This window comes from Aedes aegypti, chromosome 1 (assembly GCF_002204515.2).
Source record: "Aedes aegypti strain LVP_AGWG chromosome 1, AaegL5.0 Primary Assembly, whole genome shotgun sequence".
Taxonomy (NCBI): domain Eukaryota; kingdom Metazoa; phylum Arthropoda; class Insecta; order Diptera; family Culicidae; genus Aedes; species Aedes aegypti.
Window position 1 is genome coordinate 183,742,215 of NC_035107.1, and position 27,775 is coordinate 183,769,989.

The 27,775-nt window shown below is 38.7% G+C and overlaps 1 long non-coding RNA gene across 1 annotated transcript; it reads right to left on the reverse strand.

Annotated features, from left to right (window-relative positions):
• Window positions 1-431: 431 nt before the first annotated feature.
• LOC110679603 lies at window positions 432-4,404 on the reverse strand. Its single transcript, XR_002502629.1, has 2 exons — window positions 4,248-4,404; window positions 432-1,810 (listed from the first exon to the last, which is right to left on the reverse strand). It is a non-coding gene; the product is annotated as an uncharacterized LOC110679603 (long non-coding RNA).
• Between the last annotated feature and the right edge of the window lie 23,371 nt (window positions 4,405-27,775).

A 27,775-nucleotide genomic window follows, 5' to 3' on the forward strand; every position in this document is an offset into this window, starting at 1 on the left:
TCTTAGGCCCTTTGAAAAGTTAACAAAGGACCAAATGGGAGCTTTTTAACACTTCAGTAGTGGTCCTTTTGTATTTTGTACAACACATGTGGAAAAACCCCGCTGCTGAGTACGAAGCATCAGTGCGATGCTTTCGGCGGTGGTCAATGGAAGGTTAACAGAAGATGCAGCATCCGAAGCAATAAAAATGTTTCACTTAGCTCAGTATTTAATTAAATTTTACATCTTTTTTAAGAGCACATGTATTCATGTATAAGTCATTCTTTGGGGTTTAAAAACCGTGGAAAAAAACAGAATTCTGTCGAAGCAAATCTATCCCAATAGAAATTTCAACAATTATGAGATTTTAAACGTGTTGATCATGAATTACAGTAGCTAATCATTCGGATTACGAAATCATCCAAAAACAAAATGTGATGGTCTTTTTGAAAAAAAAAATAAGATGTTGACACATATTTGGTCATGAAATCTTCACAGTGGAAGCAAAATTCGATTGTCAATTCTTTAACATGAGACAGTTATGCTCCCACTTAAAGTTAAGTGTTGCAATTCTAGTTTGCTTTCGACCGTGCTTGCGTGTTAAAATAATGAAGTTTACCTAAATCTTCAAGTCGATTTTATCTATAAAAATATCTTCACTAATTCAAATTTACAAACCCCCTAAGAACCAAATCCTGGTTGCGCTGAATAGAAGACAACACCGTTTACAGTTTATTCTCATACAAAATTGAAACACACAAATTATGCACTACTGAATTATTGATCAAATTTATTAAAGGGCGTTATAATCTTGATCAAAGGCAAACATTTTTTGGACAAAATTTTGATATCCTTCGTATCTTTATTATTCCAGATTTTCTGTAATTTTCCTTATTGGCAATCCCTTAAAATATTCTTTCAGGGATTCTCCCTGGAATTCAAGGAAACGATTCTGATAAATTTTACTTCAAAAGAACAGGATTTTTTCAGCTAATCGCTACTGTGCATTTACCTAATGTTTACTTAACATACGTATGTTGATTAATAACAGTGTTGGTCATCTCTTATCATATCTAAAATATGTTGGGTTTGTGCCTACCTGATAAGTATTTCCAGCAAAATTTTTCTATATTATACACAAGAAAGGCCCTGGGCACCAGATTCTTTATCTAACAGCTGGATTGACAGGGTGCTGGGTTTTAAGGCCGAAGTTTGTTAGGCAGAAATACGCTAGGCCGAAATAGATAAGGCAGAATGGATCATTAGGCCGAATGGATTATTAGGCCAAATGGTTCAATAGGCCGAATGAGTTAAAAAAATAAAGTAGAAGTTTTCCTTTAAAAATCGATCAACGTATGATGCATATTATTCAACGACCATCAGATCAAAATTCCAGGGACGGTTTTATAATAATCCTTACTTAATTAAAAAACTGACGCTAATTTGATTATGGGAGAAGGGAGTTTCTGTGCTAGTAATTACTGTAACAATAACAATTGAAAGAACAGCATATCTTTGCGAAAATGAAAAAAAATATCACACCGGCATTCAATATGAACGAATAGCTCTGAAGAATAGCCAATATTTGCAAGAAGGAAAAAACTCCAATGACTGTGCTGCCTATGTTCGCATGATCGACACAACCACCAGCACTCTCATTGTTGGGACAAAAACATCATCGACTTAGGGAGAGATTTCGAGATGAAGAACATCGAGATGTGGAGTAAGAGTCGAGTAGACTGTATATATCAGATAAAAAAATACAAAATACCAAAGATACCCGAACGAATCGCTAAAAGAACGGTTCCTATCAAGTTTTTAATGTTTCGACCTAATGACGCATTCGGGAGTGCTTCGTGAAGCCCAAGCAGGACAGTTCGGTTTTGCGTCGTCCGATAGATTTGGCTCACGGTTTCGCGCATGTTTTCGTCGCCGGAGATTTTTTTTTTTTTCCTGTTTTCAAGCGTCTTGCTGGGTAGTGCTTCGTGAAGCCCAAGCAGGACAGTTCAGTTTTGCGTCGTCCGATAAATTTGGCTCACGGTTTCGCGCATGTTTTCGTCGCCGGAGATTTTTTTTTTTTTTCCTGTTTTCAAGCGTCTTGCTGGGTAGTGCTTCGTGAAGCCCAAGCAGGACAGTTCAGTTTTGCGTCGTCCGATAGATTTGGCTCACGGTTTCGCGCATGTTTTCGTCGCCGGAGATTTTTTTTTTCCTGTTTTCAAGCGTCTTGCTGGGTAGTGCTTCGTAAAGCCCAAGCAGGACAGTTCAGTTTTGCGTCGTCCGATAAATTTGGCTCACGGTTTCGCGCATGTTTTCGTCGCCGGAGATTTTTTTTTTCCTGTTTTCAAGCGTCTTGCTGGGTAGTGCTTCGTGAAGCCCAAGCAGGACAGTTCAGTTTTGCGTCGTCCGATAGATTTGGCTCACGGTTTCGCGCATGTTTTCGTCGCCGGAGATTTTTTTTTTCCTGTTTTCAAGCGTCTTGCTGGGTAGTGCTTCGTAAAGCCCAAGCAGGACAGTTCAGTTTTGCGTCGTCCGATAAATTTGGCTCACGGTTTCGCGCATGTTTTCGTCGCCGGAGATTTTTTTTTTCCTGTTTTCAAGCGTCTTGCTGGGTAGTGCTTCGTGAAGCCCAAGCAGGACAGTTCGGTTTTGCGTCGTCCGATAGATTTGGCTCACGGTTTCGCGCATGTTTTCGTCGCCGGAGATTTTTTTTTTTTTTCCTGTTTTCAAGCGTCTTGCTGGGTAGTGCTTCGTAAAGCCCAAGCAGGACAGTTCAGTTTTGCGTCGTCCGATAAATTTGGCTCACGGTTTCGCGCATGTTTTCGTCGCCGGAGATTGTTTTTTTTTTTTTTTTTCCTGTTTTCAAGCGTCTTGCTGGGTAGTGCTTCGTGAAGCCCAAGCAGGACAGTTCAGTTTTGCGTCGTCCGATAAATTTGTCTCACGGTTTCGCGCATGTTTTCGTCGCCGGAGATTTTTTTTTCCTGTTTTCAAGCGTCTTGCTGGGTAGTGCTTCGTGAAGCCCAAGCAGGACAGTTCGGTTTTGCGTCGTCCGATAGATTTGGCTCACGGTTTCGCGCGTGTTTTCGGCTCCTAAGATTTTTTTTTCTGTTTTGGAGCGTCTTGCTGGGTAGGTATTTGGAAGGCACAAGCAAGACGGTTTGTTTTCGGGACGCCAAGAAGTTTTGCTGTCAGTTCGTTTCATTCTTGTGATAACACATATTTTCTTGAAAGCGTAACTTTTAAGTAATTTTAAAACAAACTTTGTATGGTTCGTCACTATAAGTGTCGGCATTATGTTTTTTTCTTATACAATTTCAATATACATATATTTGTCTCTTTTATACGTTATTAAAAATTATCTTTTGAATTGTTCGACATTGTGAATGTTGACGTATTTTTTAAAACTTGTACCATATCGAGACAAAATGCAACGTAATACTCATATGTAATTTTCAAACAAACTATGTATAGTTCGTCACTACAAGTGTCGGCATTATTCCTGTTTCATATAATTTAAAATATATACATGTAATTTTCAGTTTTCGTCATTAATAAAAACATCTTTTGAATAGAGTAGTGTTTGATCCTTCGACCTTGACGCTGGCTCCTGCGGGAGCGGGTGATGAGGGCAGGATCAAATATGTCGCGCGTCGGTAGTGAAGCGGTGAAAAAGTGATCGGTTCGTAAGTAGTGTTTGATCCTTCGACCTTGACGCTTGCTCCTGCGGGGGCGGGCGATAGGGGCAGGATCAAACTTGTCGCGCGTCGTTCGCTCAGAGAAATGAAAAAGCGCCGCGGATCGCTAGTAGTGTTTGATCTATTGATCGCGTCGCTTGCTCTTGCGTGGGCGAGTGACGAACACTTGTTCGGCGTTTAATGCGATTATCGAATTATTTCGCGAATCCGGTTAGGCGTGATTATATCATGGCTCGCATCACCAAACATTGGTGACTCCCAGATCTTTACCTTATCCCACTAACCCAATATCCTCTCCATGACAACCGTGGAGATGCAGAGGTGATCTCGGTCTCTAGTAACAACGGTAGTCACACTAACATTCCTTCCCTTCCCCGATGACCGTAAGGACGTGGCCGGCGCCGTTATTGACTTTTAAATTTGAGCTCTCGATTTGTGCACATTGAAGAATGGTAAGCTAATCCCAAGCCCCATTCATTAATTCCCTGTGCAACTTCGATTGTTCTGGTCAATCACGGAGTAGCAACTACGAATTGTACAGTCATCTATGCTTATGCTTATGCTTATGCTTTCGACCTAATGACGCATTCGGCCAAACGTATTTCGGCCTAATAAACTTGGGCCTAATGTATTTCGGACTGACGTAATTGGACCTTATGACCAGACACCGACTACTTTTCGAGAATGGATCATTGAAGGTAGTTTTTGTCAGTGCTCACCGCACCAAAACAAAGGCGCCACTGTATATGGGATTTTACATTGTGACAGCATTGCTGTTCTGTCAAACACGCAAGGCTACGGTTGTCCTATCTATGCTTTACATAGCGGCCATTTTAATTTATTTTTATGATCCATTATAACGCATTAGTATCCATCAAATCTATAGCCGGTTGTTCAGGGCGAAGGAACACGTCCAGTACATTCAAACGGCCCAAAACTTTTCACTGAAGACTAGATCTTAGTGATTTATGTAAATTAAAATGATTTTAATTGAAGATACATGAAAATAACTCGGCATATCCCAAGAATAGCCCTTTTTTACCCGACTCGACCCACTTTTAGAAACAAGATATGTGTACTAGTATACTGAAAAAAATTGAATTGGTTACGTATTCGCCAAGTGGTGAGGATTTTAGTATTGTTGTTTTCACTCAGACTCAGGTCTATAGGGTTGATGGTGTTACTAGTTATTCTATTTTTTTTTTTTTTTCAATACTTTAGACAACCTTCATAAGTTATGGTTGTCTACTTCACCATTAGCGTCCATTCATATTTGCTACCTAGTCGAATTCTCATTCGTATTATGTGCATTATGCATCCAGCTGCCTAACTCCATCTGCATCTAGAGGAGCAATGTTACCAAATAAAAACAGAATCATGAATAAATTGTGACAGCACTAAACGTTTCCCGAGATCTTTGCAGTACATCTTCTGTTTTCTTCCCTTACGTCCCAAATAAGACATAGCCTGAAAAGCAGCACAGTATTCTAAGGATCATTCAATAGCCATTGAGGGAAGGCTTCCTTCGACAATGGTCCTATGCACAGGTTCACCATTCGAAGTTTTAGCGGTGCCGTGTTATTTATGTGACCATGGAAACTAGTAAATTCGGCACCAGTCAAACGTCAAATTAGTGAACTCGTGCATCGGTTTACGGACCAATGCACAAGTTCACTATTTTGACGTTTGACTGGTGCCGAATTTACTAGTTTCCATGGTCACATAAATAACACGGTTTTGCCCAAACGTCAAATAGTGAACTCGTGCATTGGTCCATTGGCCATTTTTTGCATTTGTTTACCGTGCGGAAAGCAAATAGGTATGGATTACCTGCTTTGCTCTTGTTTACAGTTGATCAGCAGAAGTATTCTCGTTTTATTTTGTATGGGGAAAGGCATCTAACTTCAAATTTCTCGTAAATGAAAGCCTTGATCGAAAAAATATTTGGTAGGCGTGATAGTTATTATCAATACGCACAACCGGTACTAAATATTTTCCTGAAAAAAGTAACCAATTATTGAAAATAATTTGTTAGATGCATTTCGTCACACAAATATTTTTCGCGTTAACTTTTAGCGATTTTTCGTGCATATAGCGTTGGGCGAATTTGACCAGAACATCGATGTTACTAAATCGATTCAAATTCGATACGTCGAATCGATTCACCGATTTAATCGAATCATTCGAATCGATGTTTCTGAATCGATTCGATTTTCAAGCTCATATGAAAAATTCACAAAATATGCTCTGAAAATAAGACCAAATTAATTTGCTTACGATTTTAAAAATTCCTTAAAATGAATAACATTTGAAATTGAACATTATGTATCAAACACTTCAAGGTGGATGCAAAACTAGGCTTATGCGTCATCAATTCGTTAAAAAATCTTATCAATTTCTACCATACGAATCGAAACAAAAATCGAATGAAGAAAATCGATTCACTCGATTTTGAATGCTCCAAACATCGATTCAAAAAATCGATTAATCGGAACAAGAAAATCGATTCAAAATCGCCCATCGCTAGCATAGACACTAGCGCATGTGCGTTATTGTGCGTTGAGTAGCGAATCAGGCAATGTATGTAATCCATTCTATGCCGTCGAGAGTAGAGAAAATTTGAAACCCGGGACCTACGAAATCGAATCCAATAATGGATTACCTGCTTTGTTCATGACTACAGTAGAATAACCGAAGTTTTCTCATTTTATTTTGTATAGGTAAAGACATCTAACTCCAAATGTTTTGCGAACGGATTCCGAAGCTCCAATCAAAAAACATTTGGTAGGCGTGATAGCTACCATAATTACCAACCAATGGGTTACATGCATGGTCTGATTTGCTACTCACCGCATAGTAACGCACATGCGCTAGTTTATATGCACGAAAAATCGCTAAAAGGTAACGAGAAAATTATTTGTATGGTGAAATGCATCTAACGAACTATTTCTCGGAATTGGGAACTATTTTCGAAAAAAATATTCAGTACCGGTTGTACGCAAACATAATGACTATCACTTCTACTAAATATATTTTCGAATAATGCTTTCATTAACGATAAATTTGTTGTAAGATGCCATTCCTCATACAAAATAAAACAAGAAAACTTCTGCTGGTCAACTGTGGACAAGAGCAAAGCAAGTAATCCATTGGGCGTACATCGTGAACGTGATTTTGATTGAAATTTTTGTTCTAACTGTTTGTCTGTGGCTGCGATGTATGACTATCTACAGAATATTTTGTTAATGGATTTGTCGTCTCAATGCTGATAAATCTGTTGCGTTTGTCCATATAAACCCCTCTTTATTATGAACAGTAATGATAATTATGATTTTTTGAACAATGAGCCATTTTGGAAGCAAGCAAGAACGAGAACCTAAATTACAGCTCCAAGACCTGGAAATCTTCTATATAAATAAAAATGGAATCATGTTTGTATGTCACGAAATGGCTCACGAACGGGGCAACAGATTTGTATGATTGTTTCTCCATTTTGTTCGTCAAGGGTTCCGACGTGTTTGTGTGTATAATAGTTGCAGGGTGTTTACCGGGAAAGTAGGAAAAACGGGACTGAACGGAACTGTCATTTCGTATGAGACGATTCATAGCGGGTTTCAACAGCCTACTTGATGGCAAGACGAAGTTTGCCGGGACCACTAGTTAATAATAAAAATATACCCAGTCAATTATATGCGACTATATCAACAAAAAAATTATCGACATGCTTAAACAATTAAGCAATCATTTCAAACAGCTTTCTCAACAGTGAAGTCATAACTAAAGAAGATTATCTGTTTTTCTGGTACAGTTCATATAGCTTCGAATCGGTCCCTTACTGCAGCAAAGTGTAAGTCATCAAAGTTATAGCTCCCGGAAGCAGCAATTTTCTCCAAAAAACCAGGATTTATTTATGCATTCAACTTTCTTTTCCACCCATCCATTACCAAGCAGTGTCGTCCTAAGCCATAAAAAGAACAAAAACGCGTCCATCAAGCAGTCTCCTAAAAAGTCTTCATTATTACTGTGTAAATATACCATTCTGCTCTTGTCATTACCATTCCCCGCCATCGCGTTCACCCAACATAAACAGCGACCACCTTTTTTCAGGTAACCGTGCAGAATAAATCGACTGTATACCTTTTTATACCTTCGGCATAATGGCGCCCAGGACCACAGTGGCTCCCGGTGCGCAAGTAAAGTGATGATAAATAATGCTTTTAGGCTGAACTAGGGGAAAATGAAATCAAACGAATCGGTTAGATACAATGGAAGTGAATATAAATGCGAAACTTACAGAATCCTGAAAGAGGACAGGTTTCTTATGGCTCCGGAAGAAGACAGTAAACAATCACATCGAACTAGATGTACTGGAAAGTTTGGTAAAAGGCATTACTGAGCCGAGCTTCCCTCCCTACAAAAAACCGCGAACACAATTTGAAACGGAAACACGGAGCACATTCTGTAGATAGATAGGTTATCATTATTTATATGAATTGTAGAGAAAAAATATATGTTAATGTAGTGCCACTTTTCCAATACTTAGAACATGAAATGCCCACACATATTTGTTACCCGATTAATCTGCCGCTGATCCAAGTAAATTGTAAGCACGAACTACTAATGCAAATTAGGAATAGTATAAAACAGTTGATTCGAAAGAATTATAATCTAGCGACTAGTAAATGTTAGAAACCAGAACTAATTTTGTTACGGGTTCAAAGCTTTTATTATATGTTGTTTGTAGAAAAAAAATTGAAAAAAAATGCGAATCTGACTATATAGAGCCCCGTACTTTTCCAAACATTGCCATCGGTTTTGTGAGCGTTTCCATAACATTGTGTCAACCAACATGCAACATAAACATGTCAGCTTCTCTTCTTACTTTGTCTGTTGAATCGAACAGCAATGCTATGGGGAAAATGAGGGAACCGCGAAGGGAAACTAAATGTAGAATAGCGAGAGGTATAGCTCTGTCATATTTCTTCTATCTGACTTTCAATATAATTAAAAATGGAATGGTGTTTGTATGTTACAAGTTGGCTTTAAAATGGGTCGTAGGATTTCGATAATACTTCCAGTGTTGAATTGCTTCAGGACTCAGACGTAATTGTGTAATGTAATAATTAGAAAAATCAAATAATAAAGTTAAAATGTGGTGAAAATTCAAATTGTCATATTGCAGCTCTTACACCCATTTAGGCTCACCCACAATTCTTATTATGACAGTCGAATTATAGCACACGATTTCGCAGTGAAAATTTATATAAGCAAGATCTACCAGTGAACCCTAGTACTGACTGCTTCAAACAAAGAGAACAGAGTATCATAGTAATCAAAGGAACATTTTTTAGTCCTTGTTACATTGAAAAAACAAGGAAAAAAATGAGGAAACAAGGAAAAAAATGAGTCGAATACAACAATTTGTTTTCTAATCTTTTATTTATTTAGTTCTCTAGTTTGAAGAAGTAAGGACTAGGATTCTGATGCATGAACAATATCGGTGAATTTTCTTGGCTTTATCAAAGGATCCGATTTTGACTGATAAAGGGGCGCACCTATGGAGAGTGTACCAACCACATTCTTTAAAGGGTATAAACCAATGTCATATATGACAGGTCCGGCTCTTACAAGGGAAGGTCACGGGGTTTTCAACTCAAAAGCCTTTCGGGTGATGGACAAATGGTGTAGCCAGGAGAGGCTCTTAAAGGGGCAATTTTGTACGTATATTATATTACTAAGCTAATTGGAAATTTCTCAAAAAAATATTTTTAGCATTCAATGTGATGGTAGAGAACATAATTGACATTAATTGACATAAAATGGTTTTAAGTTAATTGACATAAAATGGTTTGACATATTGGTTTTAAGTGTTATGTTACTCAGTTATGATAAATATTATCATTCTAATAGTGTACAAAAATAAATTTGAACATATAAATATGAGTTTTGACATTGTATTTTATTGCCAAATTGATCGATCTTGAAAAGTGGCACCCAATACCGGACACAATCTGGAGATGCCTCGAATTCTGTAAATTTGAACATCATCGAATGTTTTAACTATAGGAATGCATGGAATGTTTTAACAATTCAATGCATTTGCACCATTTACAAGAACAATTTGAGTTTTTTTTTTCTTATTTTGCAAGATGTCCATCAAAAACCTCTTTCATATATGATGAAAAATAGCACATTTTATGATGTTGTTCTGAATGTTCATTCTTCTTAATTTTATTGCATGTTTGATATCATGATCGACGGAATCCATGAAAAATGAATGTATTTTGAGACACTGGTGCAATAATAACAAAGATATTATATAACAAATCAAGCTGTCCGAAACTGGGGGACAGGAGGTGCTTAGGATTATGTTTGATCAGGCTTGTGTGATCCAAAGTATTATGTCATATTCAAAATGATTACTAAAAAGACTCAAAATTATGGCGATATATCATTTTTTTAAGATTTTTACACATTTCTACTTTTTTAAAAAGGCATGCATATTTCAAGGATGTGTTATTCTACCCAAACATTAGTCTCCATAATAGCTCTCTTTTCTACTAATACACCATCTTGATTGAACCATGATTTCTCAATTGTTCGACTTTGTCCGGTATTGGGTGCTGTCCGGTACTGGGGAATCTCCCCCTATACTAATTTGATGTTCGCCCACACCTCTAAATACCCCACATCGGGTATAAACAGAGCAACCTTTTAGTTAGAATCCTTTCCTGCGATCAAGTTAGGAATTACAACTGTAAGAAAACCGAAAACTTTGATAAGGTAACACATGCACTAAACAAAAGACAAGGGATATTCTACAATAGATCAAATATTGGTCGCAGTGGCTTATGTTCCAAACAGAAAAAATAGCCTACCCAGTTAAAAGAACTTCGCTGTGCGTAATTGTGTGGTTTGAGCGCAATATATCGGCATGTGATGATCGTTGAGTCTAATCAGGGGAAAATATCACAACAAAATTATGCTTGGATAGGGATGTCAATATTATTACAGAAATCAAAACATGCGTGAAAGACCTGTTTAAGTTTGTGAATTCATTTTTGAATTTCTCCGTTTAATCCTGTAGGATTACATTCACAGATTACACTAGCAGCGTCTCTAACTTTTTCAATTAACTAAATTCTTCCATGTGTTTTTCTTTAGATTTCCACATTTTTTTATGAATTTTTCAAACATTCTTTTCATTAATCCCTAAAAGGATTCACTCAAAATTATCACTGACATTTTTTTTTATTTCTTTGATATACTTACTTGTTGCATGATGGGCTACAAACCGCTGCGTTGAATCTACTCCGAATGGATAATTTTTCTCCACTAGGCTCCTGAGCAAATCGCTTCTAATCGCCCTGAACGTTGAGTGCCATTAAGTCCTCCTCAACTGCAAAAATCCAACGTGTGCGTCTACTGAATACTATTTTCGCTTGTTGTTCTTCCGGTATTCGTACCACATGACCAGCCCAACATAGCATGTCGTGTTTTATGAGCTTGACAATATCCACTTATTTATCTAGAGGTCGTCCATAAACTACGTGGTCATTCATGACGGGAATGGATGGTGCCAATGACCATGATCCTTACAAATTTCAAAAGTTTCACTTGGATAAATGACCACGAGGGGGGAAGGGGGTTTGGAATCCTGAAAAAATGACCACGCGTTTAATGGACAGTCTCATGCTTGGGACAACTCATGGTTAAGTATTGTTCGTAGCACCTTACGCTCAAACACTCCGATCGCTTTCCGGCTGACCTCCTTTAACATCCAGGATTCATGGCCGTATACAGCAATCGAAAGGATCAGTGGTTACGGAGCCCGTAAAAAGTCCTATTCGCAGCTGCAAGACGCCTTTTCATCATTATCGTATGTCACTACAATATCAAGATAAAACAATCTTTCACTACTTCAAATTGTTCATCACCCAGTAACACCTCATTACCAACATCACGACTGAAACCACACTGTCTACCGGCGATCATTTTGCTTGTATTTATTATTTTAGTCCAATCCTCGCTGTCTCCTTTCTAAAAGGCACGAATGTTTCTTGCACGGTTCGACGATCGATCCCGATTATATCGATACCGTCCGCAAAACCAGGAAATATATGCCACCACATGACGAAGGTACCGCTTCTTTGCCCGCCTGCTCTGTTAATAGTTCTTTCGAGAGCAATTTTAATCAAAAGATTTGAAAGCGCATCTCCTTGTTCAATCTATCAAAGGTTTCGAAGTAAGTCGAAATCTCATCCTTAACCCAAACACTTGATTTTGATCCTTCTAACGTTACATGTAGCAGTCTAATCAGTCGCAAGGTATTCATTTGATCCGTTATTGATTGGCCCTTACGAAAACCAGCTTGGTATTCGCCGACAAATGACTCCTCTGGCTGCCTCAATCTGTTAAACAGTATAAGCGACATTATTTTGTATGTCGAACTGAGGAGCGTCATTTCTCGGTAATTGGCGCACTCTTCTGTGTCCCTTCTTATATAGAGGGCAGATGAGGCCCTCCAGCCAGCTACCAGGCAGTTCTTCTTCCTCCCATATCCTGAACATATTACGGTGCCTTGCTTAAAAGTTCGGACGGGAGCTTACCTTTACAGCACTCTTGTGTATTTGGTTCTACATCAATCAACTTGTGTCAGTGAATCATCGATTTGTTTTCGGCGAGAAATAACGTACAAACGAATTGCCAGATTGTCTGGACGTTTCGTTCGTTTTACTAGCCTACGACCCTCTGCTGCAGACTAAACTTCTAGCCGTTTGTTTACAGTATGGCCGTCCAACTGTACTGTAAACGACCGAAACGTCTGGACAATGTGTACGTTATTTCTCGCCGAAAACAAATTGATGATTCACTGAAACATCAAGTCGCGGCGAATGAACCATTGATATCATCAATCAACTTGATAAAACATCGTCAACAATGTATCGCCAATTCACTCGGTTCACGGCCGCCTCTCTCCATCCTTGACTTCGACCCATTCTTTCCAGGTCCTGGTGCACCTGCTCAATTCACCTAGCTCACTGCCCCGCACACCTTATTGTTAATTCAAAACGATCCGCTCGCGGCACGAAGCCTTTGTGAGATGCGTTGAGTTTTTGATAGAACTATCGCGATTTTTGGGCGCGGTGCAACAGCTCCAATTGTTGGCATTCCGTCCCGGGTCTGCTGCTTCCGCTTCTGTCTATAACGTTCCACGTTCAGTCGAGTACCTTGCTGAAGTATTACTGCTCGCGCTGCATTCTACTCTTCCAGAATCAGAACGGTGACAGCGCGTAGCAGAACCGATGCAAATACTGTTAGATGCATGCGTGACCAGATAGAAACGGTGTCAGGTGGAAGTTCACTTCGCCATATTCACTGGTCGACACATTCGGAATGAGTGGGTCCACCTACCTTTCTCAAAGACATCCCATTCTTGCTGCCACTTGACCAGCGACCCGATCCTCGCCAATTTCCTCACCTGTCTAGTACCTCTCCGCTTATAACACTTGATGTCTTCTTCCAGGGTCATGAAAATCCGAATAATCCCTGTGATCACACATACTGCCTCCGATGATATTGTTAAATATATGCTTGCTATTCTCAAGATCATGTGCCAGAACGTGATGTTGAGCTTGTCCCGATTGCGCTTGGTTTGCAATGCTGCACCCCAGGCCGGAACTCCGTATCTCAGTATCGACGATGATACGCTAGCCAGAAGACGCCTCCTACTGCTTCTCGGATTATGAGCATTCGGCATGATTCTTGTAAGTGCGTTGGTCGCCTTTGTCACCTTCTCACGTGCATAGTCGACGTGGCTGTTGAAGTTTAGCCGATCGTCTAACATCACGCCCAGGTGTCTAAGCGATCGCTATGATGCTATGGCATGTCCTCCGACGGTAATCTCAGCGTGTTGAACCACTTTGCGATTGCTGACCAGTAGCACATCCGTTTGGTGGTGGTTCTCGACCGTGCCTATTGCCACCGTGGCAAGCACTCCCCCTTCCTCAAGCGTTTCGCCTATTAGGACGACGTAATCAGCAAAGCCGATGATCTCGACGCTCGTGGGTAACTCCAGTGATAGGACCACATCGTATTTCACAGCGATTGCCTCCTGAAGTAATACCATGAGATAGTTCCAGGAGGACATCTGACTTGTAGTCCAAGCCAAAGAAAAGTGACTTGGTACAGAGATGTTTACCCCCCTCGAGACGTGCATCCGCAGTAGACCGTAATAGACTATAATAGACCGTTAAGTGAGAACCACAGAGCCTAAACCCCATGTGCTCCCCAGATAGCCGGGTTAGGTGAAAGTTTCTAGCTTTGCTAGAAGTGCGAAAATTCTAATAAAAAAAAGAAAAATACACAGCGTCGGACTCAGTATGGACCCTTGCAGAACTCCAGTCGTTACTTTTAAATCCTTTCGGCCGGCGTCGGTTGCATACACCAACACCTTATTCTCGAAGTGGCTCTGCAGAATCCGGCACAGATAGTCAGGAACCCGCATTCTATTTATGCAGCTCTGTGTCGATGGCCTCCCAACTGGTACTATTGAACTCGTTCTTAAAGTCTATCGTAACTACGGTGCAATAACGATGTCCTCTTCGTTTTTGCTTCGGTGCCTTCTCGACCCACCGTCAAAGTTGCGTCTACCGTCGGCTTTCGCTTCTGGAATCTGAACTGCCTTTCTGATGGTTCGTTTTCGCTCTCCGTACATCGAATTGAGCCCCCCTGTTTGAAATGACCCGCTCCAAGAGTTTGGCCAGTGTATCCAGCAAACATATTGGCCTGTATGATTTTGGATCACCAGGCGGTTTTCCTGGCTTCGGTAGCAGCACCAAATTCTGGATCTTCGATATATCTAGGAAATGACCTTCGTCCAGATATTTCTACATCACCTTCCGGAACATATCCGGATTCGCTAGGATCGCCGCTTTAAGTGCCACATTCGTTACTCCACCCGGTCTGGGGGCTTTTTTCACCTTCAATGCTTTCTGTTGCGGATCTCGAAGTCAATCCCATTTCGCTGTGGTATACCTGCTACGGAGGAAATCAGAGGTGTGTGAAAAATTTCGAGAATTTTCGGTAATGGCGACAGCGGCATGTGGTACGAAAATTTCGAGACTCACCGTGGACCAGGGGTGTGAGTATTACTCGAATAGCCAAAAGAAGTACTACAAAGCGAGGGAATGCAGGTCGAGCCAACAGTGACCTACTCATCCCAGCAAATGGGGTTGCAGAACGGTTCAACAGAACCCTGATCGAAAAGATGCGTACGATGTTAATGGCATTGAATGCGCCCAAGTCGTTGTGATGTGAAGCTGTGCTGATCGCTGTGTGCATCGTCAATCGAAGCCCAACCTCTGCGATACCAAGGAGTGTTACGTCGGCTGAACTATGGTATGGAAGGAAGCCAAGTCTGGAGAACGCGCGTGTCTTTGGTTGTCAGACCTTTACATGGGTGCCGAATCAACACAGAAAAAAGTTCGACGCGAAGAGTCGCCAGTTTATGATCGGATACGCACCCAATGGCTACCGACTGTGGGACAAGGATGCCAAGCAAATAGTGGTTGCTCGTGACGTCAAGTTCAATGAACAATGCTTTCCGTGGATCAAAGATAAACGAAGTAAAGAGAGACTGGTGGTTCCGTTAAACTACGAGCAAAAGAGAGAAGAGCGCATCGTGGCAGGTAGGCAGTTGCGGAAGCCATCGGAGGAAATGTTTCGGTCGAATCGTCCGACGATGATGATGAAGTCCAATCTGGAGATGACTATGAAGATGCAGCGGATCTAGACGACTCTGCGCTCCCTTTGCATTTCAGATCTGGACTTGTCCTCCGGCCCTAGTGGCAAGCAGTTCACGAGACGCAGTGAACGGAAGTGCTGTTTTCCCGGTAAGTTTCTGAATTATCTTACCGGATTCAGTGCCAGTGCTGTCGGCCTTCACTTATCGTTAGACCTTTCCGAAAAATTCAACGAAATCGGTGCTCGTGAGGATCGTGACCTGTGGTATCAGACGGTGCAGGGCGAACTCAACTCCATGAAGGCCAACGGTGTATGGAAGTTGACGACGTGTTCCTGCAGCGTCCGGGGATCGATTTTGAAGATACGTTCGTTCTACGTAGACGACCTTCTAATAGTCGGAAGGGACATCTGAACAATCGAGAAGTTGAAGCGCCGTCTTTCTGATGAGTATTGTGGACCAACGAAGTTTTTCCTGGGGATGCGAGTGGAGTATGACCATAACCGTGGTGAACGCAAGCTATCACAGGAGGCTGCTGTTACCAAAATCTTGGAAAAGTATGGCATGACCGAATGCAATCTCGCAAAGAGTCAGCTGAGGCCGTGAGGGAAGCCGTATTGTGCAGCCATACCGGGAATCGCTAGGCAGTTTGATGTACCAAATGCTGTGCGTGCGGCCGGACCTGTGCTATCCTGTTTCCTACATGGGAAGGTTCCAGCAGTCACCAACGGAGAATCACTGACAAGCACTGAAGCGGATTATTAGATACCTCAGGGGAACAACTACTATGGGACTCCACTTCAAGAGAAATTAAGAGAGCAGACCACTCGTAGGGTTCGTCGACGCCGACTGGGCATCCGATACAGAAGATCGTAAGTCTTTAAGACAAGCAGCGCGAAGGGCGTTGAGTGCCTCGTTCCACAAGTACGTGGAACGGCTCCCGTTTCCGTGACATCGTTGTAACACGTACCCTTGCCATCGTTGTTGTCAGTCTACCGCATCCAAGTTCAGAGCATCTCTGTCAGTGCGAAGTGCATCAAGGAAGAGTCGAAAGCCTTCGTATTCCACTGCCGGTCGCCAATTATGTTCCTCTGCACCGCCACAGTGTTCCGCTGGCCAATCCTGTAGCGTATCGTCTGGTTATCTGTATGGGTGTACTCTTCGCTTACCGAACATCTGGCATTAGTTACACTGCTATCCCACTCCACGACCCATGCATAGAAGTCACCTCCAATCAGCACTAGTTTTCGACCAACTAGCTCGTCAGTCAACTTCTCCAACATCCGACTAAATTCTTCGAGCGTCCATCCTGGAGGCGCGTAGCAGCTGCAAAAGTAGATTCCGTTGATTTTGGCGATCACGAACCCCGTGTTTGAGCTGGCAACCACTTCCTGGATAGGAAACCACACCGCTACGTCTGTGCTATCCACCATCCAATTGGCGTTATTGAGTGATACTCGATACGGTTCAGCTATTATCGCAACGTCGCACTTAGTTTCTGTTGTCGACTGCCACAACAGTTGATATGCGGTTTCACAATGATTCAGGTTGATCTGCGTTACCTCCGTTACTGTTAGCCTTTTGGTACACACGGCAATGGTAGCTGCCCGTCGAATGGGTGTTCCCATCCACTAGTGAGCAGAGCAAGCACCTTGGCCGATTCCTGCAATATTTCCCAAAGTGATCTCTTTCTCCACATTTCCTGCACAGTTCAGTTCGGTCCGGACCTTTACCGGGTGCCCGAAGTCCTTGCACTTGAAGCATGTGACGATAGAGTGGTTCAAAAAATCGATTTTGCTCCACACCGCTCATTCGATTGTGTCCTCCCAAAATTTGAGCTCATTCGGATGAAAATTGAGACTGCACGAGTCCTTCAAAGTTTATATGGGAATAACTATGGGAAAAGCAACCAAATCATTCAAACGGTCATAGTGTTTGCCCATGTGCTCTTGGGAATTAGAACTACACTGCTAATGTAAGATACATTCATCAGCTACAACTTTTCCGAAGACCGTTTTCAAATCAGACGACTCAGTAATTAGTTATTGATTTATATCCAATCGCAAATTCTTCTACAGTGCTCATTTATCTTTTGAACAGGCAACATTGCTGCATCTAGCGTGATAGATAGCACACATAAATAATGGCTACTATGTTTTACTGCATATTTCCAGTGATGCCTGCAGATCAGCCCAACTTTTACAACACATATAAAAATCAACAACAAATTACTGAGCCATCCGATTTGAAAACGGTCTTCGGCTAAGTTGTAGCTGATGAATGTATCTTACATTATCAACGTAGCTCCAATCCCCAAGAGCACATGTAGTAATTCCTATGTAAACTTTAAAGGGCTTGTGCAGTCTCAGTTTTCATTCGAATGAGCTCAAATTTTGAGAAAACACTTCTCCACCAGTTTGTTCGTCGTGTCAGCTGATAACCGAATGGTCGCTGACAGTGTGCCGTCGTATGACTTTCTCAGACGGATTGCCATGGCCTCCACACCTCGTCCACGGTTGTAATTTCGGTTGTTTTCTCCGAGGATCAGGTATGGATCGTACTTATCTTTTCGAAGGATGTCGTCGTACGTTGTTTGATCGTTTGCCATAACAAGTATGGCATCCTCTATCGACCACTCACGCTGCGGGCATCTCTTCGTTTTCTTCTTCTTGTCCTTTTGCTTCTTCACCTTCTCTTTCTATTTCTTTTTTATCTTTGACGTTGACAACGGTTTGCCATTCTAATTGAAAAAGTGTAAAGTCAGTAATGATAACATGAAAAAGATTGTATAGTGATTAACGAAGTGCTAATTTTTATTTCGTTAAACATTCGTCCCATGTAGCAAATTTAAACGAAGCATAAAACTCACTAACAAGAACCAGAAAATGCAAAACCGAGACATGTTGGAAAATACGATAGCCAGATTCACATTTCACCACTTTACACTAGGATAACATAGTTAAGAAAACCGTCGAAAATCTGTTCACAAATCAAAAGCATAAAGTGAACTGAAAGAAAAGAGCCAATTCCGAATGAGCGCATCTCTGAGCAAAAGAAATTTCACGCGCTCCACCGCAGTCAGTAATTAAAATCTCACTTCAAGCACAAAGGGCCCCATGTGACACCAAGAGCAACGCCACCATGGGTAACAAAAGAGACATCCATAAATGACGTAGCATTTGCAAACATATGTCATTGCACAATTGAACAATGTCTGTTAAGATAAAACATTTACCAATATTGCGATTGCAAAATTATTAAGGTTTCAAATATTCGATTATATCCATTATATTGGCTAGGTAGACATCAGAATAAAAGTATGTAGATATAATTAAAAATGATTTGATTATCACACACAATTTAGTTTATGATTTGCTATATAGCTAAATTATTTTCAAAAACAGTAAAATTAAATTGTATATTATTTCGATTTCAGATTATTTCTACTTTTCCTATCAACTCAATGAAAATTTTGTAAAACTAAATATACAAAGTTAAATTTATAATTTCTCTCTCGCTCTTTCCTTAAGAACTGAAAACTGCTACGTTATTTACGGATAGCGCCCGAATGACCGACGAATTGGCAACATGCATATGTAAAAATACTTGATGAAAGGGCTGCAACTTGCCCACAATGATGTGGTGTCGAGTTTTTTTCCTGTGGTACTTTCATCACATTTCGCAGAAGCGAAATCAACGGCGTAAAGTGCCATATGATCGGGTTGCAATTTATTTTCTCTTCCTTCGAGTGGTATTTTTTTGTTAAATATATAAGAATTAATAGCAGATTGTAATATTCGGTGCGATTAAATCGAAAACAGGGAAAACCTTTGAGTGCAGTGTCAATAACAATTTTATTTACAACGATGATTTATAGCATTAAAAAGATGCATACAAAATAAGCGGGAAAATCGATCCGTTAACAGAGCGACGTTAATTGGAAGCATGGAGAGCTGGGTGAAGCCATGAAATTCGATTACATTATTGGTTATCAACTCTAAGCAAATACCGAACCGAGGCAAAAACAGTTATTGTTCATGATCTATGTAGGATGATAAATATGTTTTAAAATTAATCAAACCGACGTTCATTTGCTTGCTAATTTAAAACACGGTCAACGATACTTCATCCGCTAGTTTTGTTTGTGTTGATTTTCATAATGATAAAATTGATGATAAACATTTCAGTAGCTTTGTCTGATAATACAATACAGCATTTTCAGCAAATAATAAACTGAGCATAGCAGCAGTCTCATCAGTATTCATTGTAGGGGTATTGAAAAAAATATCAATTGAAGCGAAACGGAACAATGTAATTAAAGCACACAAAATCTCATACACATTCAAGAAAGAACCAACAAAAATTGTGTGACAATGATAAATTAATACAAGTAGCAGAGCAGACCCACTGTAAATAAACGATAATGGTTTTCTAAAACAATAACGAGCACACTTTTTTACAATTCAGATGATAGACATAATTAATTCGAGAGAATGATAGATCATTTCTCACTTTATAGGCGTGTATCAAAAAAATGAGAGAGAAGAATGATCAGTTCTGCACAAAAGAAAATAGTACACAATTGGTAGGACACTTTGTAAGAATGGATGTTATAATGTAAAATTAACTGAATAAAATATTTGGCTTATTTTATGGAACGTTCAAATCACTTGTATCCGAAAGCATTCAGTGAACCCTAAATATGTATTTTTCTGATACAGTGTTAGTTATATAAACACCCGTTTCGTCCCATACACTCGTCCTAAGTAAATCGGATCAATCCGTAGCAGCTGTCAAATAAATTTTGTTATCATAAATAAAGTCGCATATGAGTACAGATTTGTTCGCAATAAAATCTATACACTCGCAAAGCATGCTATTTTATGCCTCCACTTTTGTACGTATAAGGCCTTTTCACTACATCTTATACGTAAAACTTTGCACTAATAAGCATCGCATAACGCAAAAGGTGATTTCATTATACGCACATTCTGGTTGTTTGGGATGCCAGTACTTGTTTGAAAAATATAAATTGTAATTCTTTGAAACAGAATGCATAAATTTTCAAGTTTTCTACGAAAAAACTATCAAAGTTACCCCGTTACTCAGTTTACCCAATTTAGGTTTACTAAATTCATTGCCGTTTTCAAAGCACGTTGAGTTTTTGAAATATTGGCTGTTCAAAAAGTATTATTTGCGATTATTTGCGATCGCTTTTTTAACATTAATTTCATATATCTTATGAAACGCGTAATCGACTTACATGTCGCGAAATAATATTCTACTGTAAATAAAATGCTGTTTTCTCTTTTGATTGCCGACATTCAAAAGATTGAATAACTAACTATTAAACAACCAATGCTTCGGGTCCATCGCCAGCTTTTCAGGTGAATCCTGACCTAATACCCCTTCCAATCCCCAACTCCGTAACACTTATGAGGGCGCTGCTGAGTCGGTGGCCTCTCATTAAGTAGGAGCTACAACAACATATCCTTCCCCTATCCCAAGTTACGGTAAAGATGGGCGTGGTCGGGAATAGCGATATTCATGGTTTTGGTATTTTTGTTCCAGATTGTATCAAGGTGAACTCCCAAGTCTTTTTCCTGAAGGCAGTCTAAATGAGACTATCAAATAAAAATAATTGCTAGTGTCCAATGTACGAAGTTTACCGTAACTACGCTAACGCTAACCGTCTATTAACGTTCAATGATCTCTTGCTGAAATACTTGACAAATATTATTTTACGAGGCGAAACATTCATAACCATAGAACTAGACGAAGTAATGATTTACGTGTTGTGCCGTTCACAATGACTAATACTCAAAAATTTATGTATTATAATAGAATAAGAATTTTTAATGAATTGCCAGCTGGAATCAAAAATGCAAGATGCGTCACAGAATTCAAAAAAAAAAAACTGCGCAACGTGGATTAAATTTAAGTAAACATAGATAAGGAAAATCATATAATTGTATATATGAATTACTGTATATTATTATCAAAAGATAAATAGGGTAGATGTACCAATAGTGGAGGTAATAAAAACGACTGAACTTCAATTTAACGCCCAAATTCATGATGCGCAAGTAATGTACATGTTAAGGGGACACGGGAGACCGTGTTATTTTCCCTATCTTTCGTCTCACTCTAACAATTATCATCAAAACTTTGTGGAAGCAAATCTCGAGTTTAAGTGAACCGATGAAGCTGAACATTTATTGGGTTATGCACTACATATATAGAATCATAGTGATACATTTTCGCATCGATATATGGAGTGGTTCTTGGGATTTGCTTATTGAAATGGATAGGGTGATTATGATGACGTCCCGTGCGGCCTTAATGTTGTAACGGGAAGTAACGATCATTGACTTAATGAGAAAAATGATTTCATCGCAGTAATTCACGACATGTCAGTGAAAAATAATACCTCCACTATTGGTACACTGTTCCTTTAGTTGCGGTATATTTTTAATTTGTGTTCCTATAGTTACGGTACCCGTTGTTTTCTTATGGAATCCTCCACTATAGGAACCCGGATAAAAAAATACAATAAAAAAAACAATATATCGTATTGTAACAGTACCATTCAATATATTGGAAATACAATACAGTATATTGTAAAATGACAATACAATTACAGTACAATATATTGTTTTGAACAGTTCACTGAATGGTATATGAGATTTTTCCAATATAATTTATGGGTGGTTAAGTATCGTAACAATACAAATATAGATATTTTCTCATACACACATTTTGAAAATACAATACGATATATTGTTCATGTATTGTCTTGATTAGCAATTCGTGTAATGTTGTACAATTCAACGAACTGTATTTCAATCAGTGGTGAAAAGCATAGAATATGTATTTTGAATGGATTGTCCCCCAACTTACCGGATATTCGTGCCAACAGTAGTAAAATAATTTAACTCCTATAGAAGTAAAGATATTTATCATGGTTGCATTCGTCGTTACAACTAATGTCAAGTGACTTCTACAAAACTACTTATTTTTACTTTATGAATATTTTTCACCCAACATTTCTTGCTTTCTAAACTTGTTTTGTTTACTTCTTTCAGACAAGCTACACAGAAAAAAGCAACAGTTGTTTTACGCAAAAATAGGAATTTGACCAAAATTGTAAGGTATAAAACCAATAAAAAACAATACAGTGTTCTGTTACAATATATCGTATTGTTTTTGAATTGTATATTCAAACACGAATAATGTTGCTTCGACATTCAATTACAATACGCTGTATTGTATCCAATACGTTATATTGTACATTAATGGTTTATTCCATTCACTGAATGGTACGTTTTAATCCGGGAACACTTTACCGCAACTATTGGTATAAATAAATAAAGTTTTAGCTATTTTATTGGTATTTTATCAGTTTAAAAGCAATTTGAACGCTCTTTTCAACTATTCCGTGTATCAACACATCAATACGTTGATTGGCAGGGTCGGTTCTGTGGTCAATGTAATAACATCAGTGGAAACGGCACTATCGCAACTATACCCGAGAAATAAAATAACTGCTGAATACCAAACTCAGGTATTCCATACCAGATAATTTCCAATACTTACAACCTGAATGAGGTATGAATGAGCCCTGCATAAGAGGTAAAATACCTCAAATAATATCTCAAGCATATTCTACGAACACAAAACGGATAATTAGATCAGGTATTGTGATACCTAAATAATACTTGATGGATTTTCATATAAAAGTGAAATTTTTCAATAATAGTTCAATACCTCCAGCAGACCTCTATAGCTTTTTAATACCTCAATGAAGTATTTTTAATTGTTTTAAAGATTTTTTTCAATACCATAATAATACCAAATTGAGGTATTGACAACTGAACAATACCTTATTTTGGTATGATACCAAAATATGGTATGCATACGTTATTGGGGAGTTATTTGTTCCTCCTCGGGTAGGAACACCCACAACTAAGGGAACACTTACCCTAAATGGATTATTATTATTATTATTAGGCATCGATTGACATTAGTTATTATATTCTCCAGAACAAAACAAAAACAAATGTTCTTAAATGTTTAGGCTAGACAAGAAATCAAGTTAATTTTTTTTGGTATTCACTTTTGGATTTTGAAATTAAGCAGTTTACAATGTTATCGAGTGGGCATTATTGGAATCGGCTTGATGCCATATAATTCTTTGGACAGGATGTTGCAATAATAATACGTAGATGATAGAGCGAAATTTCGAATTGTGATCGTACGATGTTTCTCACATATCAGTTTGTTTGTCATCTTGAATATACAAGGCTTATATAACCATTTTTATGCCTTTCTCATCCTTCTACGGTAGTCTTCTCTTTGCATTAATGCTTATATCGTCGCACAACATAGACTAGGGAGATTTAGATAAATAATAAAAGCGATATCATTTCATTCTATAGTATATGAGGGATGTAAGTGTTTCTTCATTACGCAACAGACGTAATTGGCACCCAAAAGATTAGATCCCCATGAGTGTATATTTTTATTATTTTTGTCCTAAGGAAATCCCATAACGCCTACAAAAACGAGCGTTATGATACAATAGCTACTCTACTGTGGTGAAACTGATATTCTGCCCAAGTTTCTGATTTATTACATGCCGCTCTTCTTCTGCGCAATCATTCTGAGTGAACAGTTTTCAGCGATTATTCCTTCTCTGGGAATTGTGTCCACAATAAGAACGACCCATTTCTAGCTGTGTTAAAAGCAATTTCTAAATTACTCATTAAAATTTTTGATTCAAAAGTGGCGCTAAATTTGCATTGGTACTAATATATTTGAACCCATGGACGCATACTTATGTATGAACAAAAACAGTCTATTCCTAGAAAAGATGGGAAAAATTCAATCGGTGAAACTATCCAGACTCTTCAGCACAACCTTGCTTCATAGCCGTGAACCTTTGCACTAAGCTTCGAAGGCCCCAAATAAAAATAAAAGAATAAATCCCACAAATAAAAGTTTACCCCTCCATAAATATATGCTCCCGGCGTGCAAGCCGAGCACTTATACTGCTAGCCACACACCATTACCGCCTTTGTTTGCGAAGAGCTTTATTCAATGGGACCATCAACACTCAAGGCTTCTGTCTTTTGCTGCCGACAGAAGCAGCGTCTTATCGTTATAGACACTCTTATCACCACCCAATCGTTTTATGTCACCATCGGTTTTCTCTCAATCAAATACACCGCCATCCTGGACTGGAACGTCCTGGCAGGAAAAGCGATCAATGTGGCTATGACATTGCATTGTTGTGAGAATGTTGATGCTAGCGATACGGAACGATAAGAGTTAAAAAGGAAGTGTCCTCTCCTGCGAGTAATAAAAAATAATCACATTGAGTTCATCTAGAGAATTTCTATGCTTTTTCTTGAAATATTTTTTTAATGATTCAATAAGTAAATCATCCAATAAGCTTTAATTGACACTCAGTGCGCATCGTACCCTTTGCTCTCGGAAGTTTTTAAACCTACCTAAAGCAATAGAACAGTACTTCCCAGAGAAACAAAGCAGCACTTTTCAAAACTACTATTTTCTAACTATTGATCCCTTTTCGATCCTTGTTTGTACTCGTACCATCGATATTTCGTTGGACCCGTTAGCGAAAGCTAGCGGCGGAAATTCTTCTTGGACACTGTCTTGGGAAACAAAACTCTCAGAAGGTCACTTGTTCTTTCGTTAATTCACTAAACATGATTGCAACCACGAACAAAAGGAAGGGCGAATCTTTGAATTCACAACTTCCATCCAAAAAAATTGGTTTTACGCTTTCTTCCAAGGGCGAAATGGTTCATGTTGCTAATTGCATCGAAATGAGTAATCAGCAAACAAACACCAAATCGAAGCAGTCTCTAGCCTAGACTCTCTATTTAAAGTGTTGAAAAAATATAGCTGCCAATCGTGGTCAGCTGTTTCAAATTTGGAGGATTTAGTTGTTCCGAGTGTCATGGACACTCCGAAAGTAGACCTTTTAATTTAAAAAAAACAGTAAGCAAATAAAAGCAAGGATTTCAAGCGAGTTATATCTTCTGATCCAGATAATTTAGAAAATTGTAGTCTTGCTCTTGAATATCCAATGATTATACCCGAATCACTAGGAAATGAAGAGAATCAGGACTGAATTGCAGGAATATGAAGTGAATCAGACTTGAAACTATTGAACATGATGTCATACCTGTAACTGTTTAGTATGAGGTGAATCAGACATGATTTATTAAAAATTGAGTAGACCAATCCAAGATCTCTTGAAAATGAAATGAATCAATCTTAAATTATTTGAACATGAAGTGAATCAGACCTGAAGCATTAGAAAATAATGTGAATTAGTCCTAAACTGTTAGGAAGACATGAACCATTGGAAATGCAGTTATACAAATATGAATAAATTAAACTCGAAATGAATCAAACCTGCATTTTTTGAATATGAAGTAATTCAGACCCAAATCACGTGAATATGATGTAATTTAGACCTATAAAGTGAATCAAACCTGATGCACTTGAATACGCAATGAATCCGACACGAATATAAAGTGAATCTGTCCTGATTCATTTGAATATAAAGTGAGTCAGACTTGAATCACTTGTATATGAAGTGAATCTGACCTGAATAACTTAAATATGAAGTATGACAGACCTAAAATATTTTAGTATAGCGAATCAGTCTCGATTCTGAAGAGCTTTCAAAAGGAAGAATTTAAAAAATGAAGAGGTTAACTTAATTACTTGAAAATGAAGTAAATCAGTCCTGAATTCCTTAACTATGAAGCCAATCAGACACGAATAACTAAAATATAAATTAAATCAAACTTCAAACACTTGAATATAAAGTGAAGTGAATCAATCCTAAATCACTTGAATATGAATCATGTATCAATCACTTGAAAATATAGTGAGTCCAGGTTGAAACACTTGAAAATGAAGTGAAACGGACATGAACCACTTGAAATCAATGGATCGTTCACTAATCTGACGTTTGAGCGGTGCAAAATTCACGTATTGCCATTGGCACATAAATAACACGGCACCGCTCAAACGCCAAATAGTGAACTCGTGCATCGGTCCATTGAACATTAAGTGAATCACTTGAACACGGAGCGAATTGAATCACTTGTAATGAATCATTTGAATATGAAGTGAATCAATCCTGAATCACTTGAAAAAAAAGTGGATCTGACGTGAATCACTTGGTTATGAAGCGAACCAAACCTGAATCACTTGAATATGAAGTAAATCAGTCTGGAGTCACTTGAACATGGAGTGAATCTGACACGATTTATTGAATACGGAGAAAATCAAACTTGAATTACTTGATTATGAAGTAAATCAAATCTGAAACACATGAACATAAAGAGGATCAGACATTAATCACTAGGGTATGGAGAGAATCAACATCAATCATTTGATTATAAAGACAATCAATCCCAAATCACTTGGATATGAAGAGTTTCTGACTTGAATAATTTGAATATGATGTGCGTCAGGCATAAATCACTCCCCGATGCAGTAAAACATACCCGAATCCTTAAAATATGCATCAGATCTTGAATATGCAATGGATCAGACCTGAATCACCTGAAATCCAAACACCAAAGGCTATCTAAACAACATTATGGAAATTACATCTTACTAAATCATGAGATTTAATAACAGTCAACCATCCATAACTTCATGTTCCATATCTCGACAAAGTGTTGAAGAACCAGAGTAAAAGTTAGTTTTCTTGGTAACCTCGGAGCTCAGTAACGTCAGTGACGTCAAGATTTCTTTGGCTGTCTGAACAACTATGTCGAAGACTCCAACTTGCTATTTATTTAGGATCGTAATACACCACTAGCATAAAATTCTTCAATCAACATGTACACTACAGCCACCTAGTGACAAAATTTCAAGCTAAACTATTTGCTTTTCGGATTACCTTGACCTTCGAACAGCTTTGCCAAAAACTTGAACATTCTTCCTTATCAAAATTATGAGATAGAACTTGTATGAAGTTAAGAAATATATAAATCAATCTGTTTTCCGGATGCCTTTGACTTTCTGAACAACTTTATCGAAGACTCGAGCTTTCAATTTCATCTGGTTCCCAAGATAGATTTTTTTATTAAATATGCCTGCTAGTGCCACCTAGCAGCAAAATTTAAAATCAAACTGTTTGTAATTTTGATGACCTTGAACTTATAATAAACTTTGTCGAAGACTCGAACTTTCTATATCATATGGATCACGAGATAAAACATGCTTAAAATGGTCAATTTTACATGTTTTTACAGAAAACTCGGTTCTTCCAACCCGAAACTGGACCGGAAAGTGGTATCTCTGATCA